This window comes from Bubalus kerabau, chromosome 2, assembly GCF_029407905.1.
Source record: "Bubalus kerabau isolate K-KA32 ecotype Philippines breed swamp buffalo chromosome 2, PCC_UOA_SB_1v2, whole genome shotgun sequence".
Classification (NCBI taxonomy): Eukaryota; Metazoa; Chordata; class Mammalia; order Artiodactyla; family Bovidae; genus Bubalus; species Bubalus kerabau.
This window is the reverse complement of record NC_073625.1, coordinates 65,691,010-65,700,923: the sequence shown is the minus strand read 5'-3', so window position 1 is coordinate 65,700,923 and position 9,914 is coordinate 65,691,010.

Below are 9,914 nucleotides of genomic sequence, written 5' to 3'. Positions count from 1 at the left end.
CCACTGGAAAAACCATAGCCTCGACTAGACAGACCTCTGTTGACAAAGTAATGTCTCTACTTTTTAATATGCTGTCTGGGTTGGTCATAACTTAGTGGTGGGTAAACCCCACTTGGGTTTGCTTTTCTGTTCAAGTGATTGAAGTTATCACTCTACTTGCATTGTTCTTCCTTTCCCCTGAGCTTCTCCCCTGCGTCGAATTTGTGCTACACCATTGACAGACAGTCCCTGATGTACTGTGATTTCAACTTACGATTTTTTTGACTTTACAGTAATGTGAAAGTGATACTCATTCAGTAGAAACACTCCTTTGAATCTTTTCCCGAACCATCCACATGTAGTACAATACTGTCTCGTGATGCCAGGCAGCCACAGCGAGCCACAGCTCCCAGTCAGCCCCATGGTTGCAAAGGTAAACAGCAGACACACAGAGAACCATTTAGTAACCTTACAACTATTGTTTTTCACTTTCAGTACTGTATTCAATAAAGCCCATGAGATACTCAGCACTGTATTATAAGATAGGTTTTGTGTGAGATGATTTTGCCCAACTGTAGACTGATGTATTCTGAACATGGTTAAGGTAGCCTAGGCTAAGCTATGATGTTCAGTAGGCTAGGTATGTTAGATGCATTTTTGACTTAGGATGTTTCCGATTCATACAGGGTTTATTGGGACTTAGCCCCATCCTAAGCTGGGGAAGATCTGCAGTATCTAAGTCTACAGTGTTGTTTTGTTGTTGCTTGTTTCAGTCCTCACACCTCTTCTGCCTCCCAACTAGCTACATTGTGAAGGTTCAGAGAAGAAGTCACACTTGGCGTGTCTTTGTCATCCCCACAGTGCCGCCTGTGTATGAGGCACTCAGCTTAGGCTTTCCCGTCGAGAGAGAATTGTGACACGTGCTCCCATTTATTGTGCACATCCTGTGTTCCAAGTGCAGCGCAGACACTTTACATATTGTGACTCATCCTTACATAGGAACGGGTAGTTTTACCTCTTTTCTCAGCTGAATCGGACATTCCGAAAAGGCAAGTAACTTATGTATAGCTAGTATAGGGTTTGAACCCAGATTGAACCTAGGATTTGAACTCAGTTCTTCTTACTTCTGTATATCTACTTGCCTCATTCTCAGAGCTCACAAAGATTCCAAATAATCACACTATAGCAGTACTACTTTGCTTGCAGTTTGGACTATTAACCTGGATGAACACAAGTTGATTTTCAGTGTTACCTCTGCTGAGAATTAAGTGAGCAACTTTCTGAGCAAAAGTCCTTTACTCTTTAGGGCCATTAGGGCCCAGTTGTTGTTTAGTCGTTAAGTCATGCCCGACTCTTGTTACCCCGTAGACTGTAGGCCCCCAGGGTCCTCTGTCTGTAGGATTTCCTAGGCAAGAATACTGGGGTGGGTTGCTATTCCCTTCTCCAGGGGATCTCCCCTACCCAGGAATCGAACCTTAGTCTCCTACATTGCAAGCAGATTCTTTACTGACTGAGCCAGCAGGGAAGCCCACTAGAGCCCAGTGAGAGCCACCAAATATCGCCAATAAACAGCTTGGTTTTGAAACCCAGGACTTACCCCGAGTCTCACAGTGGCGGGGCTGTTGTAGTGACGAAAGGCCTATAACTTGTCCCTTCATTTCCTGGTCCGCATTTCATCACTCCCACATTTTAAAAACAATACTTCCTCTATGACATAATCATAGGCAAGCACTCTAGGAGCTTTCAAGTGACAAGGAAGTGCCAGGAATATTTTATTTGCCTTGGAAAGATATAAATTCCTGGGTCTATTCAGATTCCAGTGGCTTTCAGAGAAACGGAGCACACGGCTTTCCCTAAGAAAGGCCGCCAATGGGAGTGATTTCTGGTGATGCAATGCTGGTATTTTAGTACCATCCTGGAGAAGGAAGAGGTGGGGTTTCTCTGGAGCCAGAAGAACTCATAATTAGTTCTCACCCAGGCTGCTTAAGCAATTATGGTGAAACCAAATCACATTACGTTTTTTCTCCTGCCCTTGATAAAAGCTTCAACCCTGCTCCTTCTGCCCCATAGGGCACTTGGCTGGCCATTATTTCTGACATCACAGGCACTATTCTTTCCTGTTGTTTCCAGGCTACCACTGTCGCTGTGTAAAATCAGAAGTGTGGGGGAAATAATGCACACCTCTTGGTCTCACTACTTCAGAGGCACCTAGCAACCCTGTCTCCAGGCAGGCGGCACGCATCTCTCTGGTACTTCACTGCCCACTCACAGCAGAGGCGGCGTGCTCTCTGCAAATAGCCTACCTCTTTGCCAGTGCCAGCTTGGTGGTGGGGTGGTGGTGTCATTTGGCGTCCTCAGGGATGTTTGGTTCTTGTTCTGGGAAGGCTAGGGTAAAGTAATGACGATTTCCCCAAAGCTGTTTGTGGAATCAGAAATTAGGTCAAGCAGTTCTGTGCTTGGGGTTGCATGGTCTAAAATCAAAAGCAGTGGTTTCCAACCTTTGTTTTTTCCAGTCTCTGACATATTTCAGACATAAACCTTCCAGAATGTTCCTGACATTCTTTCCTAAAGGATGTTTCCCAAGTATATTTATGCAATGAGGAGCCCTTCTGGCCATTTTGTCCACCCACCACTGGCCTAACAATACTAGGCACTCCAGCCATTGGTTTTCTCGATGTCCATTCTTTGCCTCAAAAAGTGTCTATAAGTTGGAATGACGAAAGCCCTGCAGTGGCTTACCAAACAGCCACATGGACTTTCCATTTCAGGACATTATGAGATGTTGAGACTTTACAATTTGCTTTCTGTACTTCATGGAATTGTTAAAGGTGCTTTATTTCTTTACTTCTTATATTTGATCTGCATTTTGACCCTTCCACAGAGTAAAGGCCTTAGAAAGTGAAAGTTGCATCTCTTTTGGAGGGAAATCAAGCTTTTCCTATTGTGACTGATCGTGTCAGACTCCTAGACATGTAAAGCTTCATTTGGGAAATCACAAGTGCTGCTGGTAGAGGAGTGATTCCAAAACCATAAAGGGAATAAGTGTTAACTTCCAGGAGTCACTTTCTTGCTCACTCACCAAGCAGTTATTGCATTCCTATCACATGCCAGACCCTCTACTGGGAGAAAGGCTGATGAACGTGAATGAAAAACCTTACTTAAAAACTCATAGTCTTAGTGAAAATAACAGGAACAATGTCAGATGTGTTGTAATACAAGTACTTGCAAGTGGGTTTGGGAGCTCAGGTGGGGATAGGAGGGCTCTTTAAGGAGATAGTAGGGAGAGGGGAAATAAATGTATATCATTTATAAAAAATTCAGTGGTTCCGGGGGGTTGGCAGTGGAAGGGAAGCATAAACAGGTGGAACACAAAAGACTTTTAGGTCATTGAAACACCTCTGTATGATACTATCATGATGGATACATATAATTATGTTTGTCAAAACCCATAGAATGTATAAAATCAAGAGTGAACCCTTGAGTCAACCTGCAGACTACCTGTGATAATGATGTGTCAGTGTAGGTTCAACAGTTGTAGCAAATTACCACTGTGGGGGGGAATGTTGATAGTTGGGGAGGCTGTGCATGTATTGAGGACAGAGGATAATGGGAACTCACAATGCCTTCCATTCAATTTTGATATGAACAAAAACTGCTCTAAAAATAGTCTTAAAAGGAAAAACAAAGTGTCTGGGAATTAGTATGAGGATTCATGACTCAGTACCTAAATGTTGCTTATGGACACTAGAGCATTTCTACGTTGCCTGAAGATAATATTCTGAGACTGCACTTGCATAAAGATCAATGAGCCTGTCAACGAAAACAAATATCAGTCTGGCAGGGAAAATTGAGGTATACAGATTATTATGAGCTGTGTGTTGAAGAATGGAATATGAGAATTTGAACCAACGTAGTCCCAGTTACTTTTCGTTGCATGAATATCAGGTAATTTTGAACCTCATCAGAGCTCTCCAGTAGTCAGAGGGAGTATCACTTACTACCTTTCTACCAGATAGTTGTAGCAAAAGTATATTTCAGACCATATTATTCTTTTTTAAAAAAAACTTTTTATTTTGTATTGGGGTATAGCCAATTATATGAAGACTGGGCTTCCCTCATAGCTCAGTTGTTAAAGAATCTGCCTGCAATGCAGGAGACCTGGGTTTGATTCCTGGGTGGGGAAGATCCCCTGGAGAAGGAAATGGCACCCCACTCCGTTATTCTTGCCTGGAGAATCCCATGGACAGAGAAGCCTGGCAGGCTACAGTCCATGGGGTCGCAAGAGTCGGATGTGGCTTAGCAACTAAACCACCACCATAGCCAATTGACAAACGATGTTGTTATAGTCTCAGGTAAATAGTGAAGGGACTCAACCATGTATATATGTGTATCCATTCTCCGCCAACTCCCCTCCCATCCAGGCTGCCACATAAGGTTGAGCAGAATTCTGTGCGCTATACAATAAGGCCTTGTCGGTTATTCATTTCAGACCATATCATTCTAAGTACACAAATACTGGGTAGCAAGCAGGCATAAAACAATTGTACAGTATCTGTTTACTTCTAATATTTTCAGTTTTCACCCTTGACACAATGACCAGGACCTTCATGAATGACTCTCCCCAAGATGAAGACAAGTGTGTTCTGATGGAGCCGGGGTCAGGCTGTTTAGTCAGATCAGAGAACAGGATCATCCACTGATGGGTGGGGTACAGGGCCATACCAACTGTCCTCCTGGTGTGAACTACTGACCCAGACAGGTATTTCCACCTTGTTCCTGCAAAGATGGAGATGCCCAACTTCTAACAATTTCATAACTTAAACTCTACTGATTTCACCAGTTGGAAAGTCTTTCTAACACACTAAAATAATAGGACTTTTAGTGTTGATATGGGCTTTTCTGGTGGCTCAGGCAGTAAGGAATCTGCCTGCCATGTAGGAGGCCTGGCTTGGATCCCTGGGTCAGGAAGATCCCCTGGAGGAGGGAATGGCAACCCACTCCAGTATTCTTGCCTGGAGAATCCCATGGGCAGAGAAGCCTGGTGGGCTACAATCCCTGGAGTCGCAAAGAGTCAGGGTAACTAAGTGACTAACAATTTCACTTTTTTTTTTTTTTGACAAAAATACTTTTGAATGCCACCTGGCCATTTCTTAGGGTGTTTATTAGATCAGGCTGCTTCATATGTTCATTGATCCCTGGGGTGTAGATTAGAGTTGAATTGTGCCCACAGAGTTCCAAATGTTTACATACTGTGATATTGTAAAGCAAATTGCAACAGACAATTAAAATGAAAGAAACATCATCGAGAAAAAGATTTTTTAAAAGAGATCAATCAGAATGAAACTCTTTGCTTTGCATTGTACTAGTAACTATGACATCTAATTGTACATGTTCCCAATTATTGTGCTGGAGAGAGTGAGTGTGTATGAGGCTTTATAACATTTAAACAGAAACAGCTTAAAGCAATTTGCTGCCTCGGTTGATGGAGCATCATAGCTCTTTTCTGAGAGTCCCCATTAACAAAAGATTTCCCGTTAACAAAACCCTTGACATAAGGCTTTATTTGATGATTTTCTTTGGTAACAAGAAGAGCCATGAGTACTATGGATGGGCAGAAAAATATCTGAGAGAGCCGTTGTCATAGGAACTGTGCCGGGAGAACAGCTATGTACAGGATAATTGCACCATCCAAAGAAGAGAAGAAGGAAGTAATTTTGAAGCTACTGCTTCCATCAGTTTTGGGGAGTAGAGCTCTCATGAATTTCATGTCAATTATCTTCAGTGATACCTGGGGCATGTGGGATGCTAGGAGACAGTTGGAGGGGGGCTGATGATATGTACCTCACAGGATTTTTTTTTTTTTTTTTTTTTACATTTTAGCTTTTTATTTTGTTCTGGGATATAGCGGATTAACAAACAATGTTGTGATAGTTTCAGGTGAATACTGAAGGGATTCAGCCGTACATATACATGTATCCATTCTCTACCCAACACCCTCCCATCCAGGTTGCCACATAACATTGAGCAGATTTCCATGTGCTATACAGTAGGTCCTTGTTGCTTCTCCATTTTAAATATAGCACTGTGTACTTGTCCATCCCAAGCTCCCTAACTATCCCTCCACCCCTATCCTTCCCCCGGGCAACCATAGGTTCATTCTCTAAGTCTGTGAGTCTCTTTCTGGTTTGAAAATTTATTTGAATCAATTCTTTTTAGATTACACATATAAAGGACGTCATACAATATTTCTCCTTCTCCGTCTGACTTCACTCAGTATGACAATCTATAGGTGCATCCATGTTGCTGCAAATGGCATTATTTCCTTCTTTTCAATGGCTGAGTAATATTCCAGTGCATACATGTACAACATCTTTTTTATCCATTCCTCTGTCGATGGATATTCAGGTTGCTTCCATGTCTTGGCTAGTATAAACAGTATTGCAATGAACATTGGGGTGCAAGTATCCTTTAGGATCATGTTTTTCTCTGGATATATGCCCAGGAGTGGGATTGTTGCATCTAATTTTAGTTTTTTAAGGAACCTCCATTCTATTCTTCACAGTGGCTGTACCAACTTACATTCCCCCAGCAATGAAGGGGGGTTCCCTTCTCTCCACACTCTCTCCAGCATTTGTTGTTTCCTCACAGGATTTTTGTAGGAGATTAAAAATAGATAAAATAGTGAGCTTGGGTGTCTTAACTCTTGTTTTCATTCCCTCGTGCTTCTTGTCTGGCCTCTTATCAATTTCTATTGATTCAGGGGCCCAAGAGTCCAGGTCAGTAATTACATGCGTTACTTAGTCCAACTGGGTTCCGGTTTGTGAGCTTCTTTCTGATTAAAGTTCCCCCCATGGGCATGCTGCAGTTAAACAGTTTAATCTCTGTCTCCATAAAGTTCTGTTATCCTGGTCCAAGAGATTTAATTGACAATCTCTAACTTCCTTAATTGTTTTAACACAAGAATATAAATTTTAGAACCTTTTTGCTTTGAAGTAATTATAGATTCACAGGAAATTGCAAAGACCATACATGGAGGCTCCCTGTTCCATTCACCCAGCATGCCTAAATGGTTGCATCTTACATTAACATAGTACATTATCAAAGCAAGGAAATTAACAGTGGTATAACACGTGTATACAGCTATGTAATTTTTAAATTTAAAATATATTTAAAAGATACAAAACATAACATTTTTCATCTTAACCATTTTTAGGGGTACACTTCAATAGTGTTAAGTACATTCCCGTTGTTGTGCATCTAAGCTCCCAAATTATTTGATCTTGCAAAACTGAAATTCCATATCCATTGAACACTAACACCCCATTCCTCTCTCCTCTCAGCCCCTGGCAACCACCCTGTATTTCTTTTCTTTTTAAAAAAAATTGGGTTGTAGTTGCAATAACCCTTGTAGTATCTGTTTCTATGAATTTTATAGGTTACTTATGTAAGTAGGATCATACAGTATTTGTCTTTTTGTGACTTTTTAAAATCCCTTTAGCATAATATACCCAAGGTTAATCCTTGTCATAGCATACATCAACATTTATTTCATTTTTAAGTCTGAATAATATTCCACTGTGTGTGTGTATGTATATATATGATTATACAGTGGAAGTGAGAAATAGATTCAAGGGATTATACAGAGGAAGTGAGAAATCCCTTTATGATTATATAGTGGAAGTGAGAAATAGATGCAAGGGATTAGATCTGATAGAGTGTCTGAAGAACTATGGAAGGAGGTTCATGACTTTGTACAGGAAGCAGTGATCAAGATTATCCCAAGAAAAAGAAATGCAAAAAGGCAAAATGGGTTGTCTGAGGAGGCCTTACAAATAGCAGAGAAAAGAAAAGTTAAAGGCAAAGGAGAAAAGGAAAGATATACCTATCTGAATGCAGAGTTCCAAAGAATAGCAAGGAGAGATAAGAAAGCCTTCCTCAGTGATCAATAGAATGGGAAAGATTAGAGATCTCTTCAAGAAAATGTGAGATACCGAGGGAACATTTCATACAAAAATGGGCTCAATAAAGGACAGAAATGGTATGGACCTAACAGAAGCAGAAGATATTAAGAAGAGGTGGCAAGAACACAGAAGAACTGTACAAAAAAGATCTTCCTGACCTAGATAAGCATGATGGTGTGATCACTCACCTAGAGCCAGACATCCTGGAATGTAAAGTCAAGTGGGCCTTAGGAAGCATCACTATGAACAAAGCTAGTGGAAGTGATGGAATTCCAGTTGACCTATTTCAAATGCTAAATGATGATGCTGTGAAAGTGCTGCACTCAATACACCAGCAAATTTGGAAAGCTCAGCAGTGGCCACATGATTGGAAAAGGTCAGTTTTCATTGCAATCCCAAAGAAAGGCAATGCTAAAGAATGTTCAAACTGCTGCATAATTGCACTCATCTCACACACTGGCAAAGGAATGCTCAAAATTCTCCAAGTGATGCTTCAACAGTATGTAAACTGAGAACTTCCAGATGTTCAAGCTTGATTTAGAAAAGGCAGAGGACTTAGAGATCAAATTGCCAATATCTGTTGGATCATCAAAAAAGCAAGAGAGTTCCAGAAAAACACCTATTTCTGCTATATTGACTACACCAAAGCCTTTGACTATGTGGATCATGACAAACTGTGGAAAGTTCTTCAAGAGCTGGGAATACCACACCACCTGACCTGCCTCCTGAGAAACCTGTATGCAGGTCAGGAAGCAACAGTTAGAATCAGACATGGAACAAGGGACTGGTTTCAAATTGGGAAAGGAGTATGTCAAGGCTGTATATTGTCACCCTGCTTATTTAACTTATATGCAGAGCACATCATGTGAAATGTTGGGCTTGATGAAGCTCAAGCTGAAATCAAGAGTGCCAGGAGAAATATCAATGACCTCAGATATGCAGATGACACTACCCTTATGGCAGAAAGCAAAGAGGAACTAAAGAGCCTCTTGATGAATGTGAAAGAGGAGAGTGAAAAAGCTGGCTTAAAACTCAACATTCAAAAAACTAAGATCATGGCATCCGGTCCCATCACTTCATGGCAAATAGATGGGGAAACAACAGAAACAGTGAGAGACTTTCTTTTCTTGGGCTCCAAAATCACTGCAGATGGTGACTGCAGCCATGAAATTAAAAGATGCTTGTTCCTTGGATGAAAAGCTATGACAAACCTAGATAGCATATTAAAAAGCAGAGACATTACTTTGCTGACAAAGGTCCAAATGGTCAAAGCTATGTTTTTCCAGTACTTATGTATGGATGTGAAAGTTGGACCCTAAAGAAAGCTGAGTGCTGAAAAATTGATGCTTTTGAACTGTGGTGTTGGAGAAGACTCTTGAAAGTCCCTTGGACTGCAAAGCGATCAGACCAGTCAATCCTAAAGTATATCAGTCCTGAATTGAAAGGACTGATTCTGAAGCTGAAGCTTCAATACTTTGGCCACATTATGGGAAGAACTGACTCCTTAGAAAAGACCCTGATGCTGGGAAAGATTGAAGGCAGGAGGAGGAGGGAATAACAGAGGATGAGACATTTGTTGTTTATCATTCAGTGAAAGCGAAATATCACTGGGACATGAATGGTCAGATGGCATCATTGACTCAATGGACATGAGTTTGAGCAAGCTCTGGGAGTTGGTGATGGACAGGGAAGCCTGGTGTCCTGGAGTCCATGGAGTCACAAAGAGTCAGACATGACAGAGCAACTAAACTGATATATATACCCCATTTTATCTATTTATTTTTTGATGGACCCTTGAGTTGCTTTCACCTTTAGGCTATTGTCAATAATGCTGCTATGAACATGGGTATACAGATGTCTCTTTGAGATGCTGATTTTAATTATTTTGGGTATTTTTAGGGGCTGAATTGTGTTCCCCCTAAATTAAAGAAGATAAAATATAAAAAATTCAGGGACTTTTATATATAGTCCCTG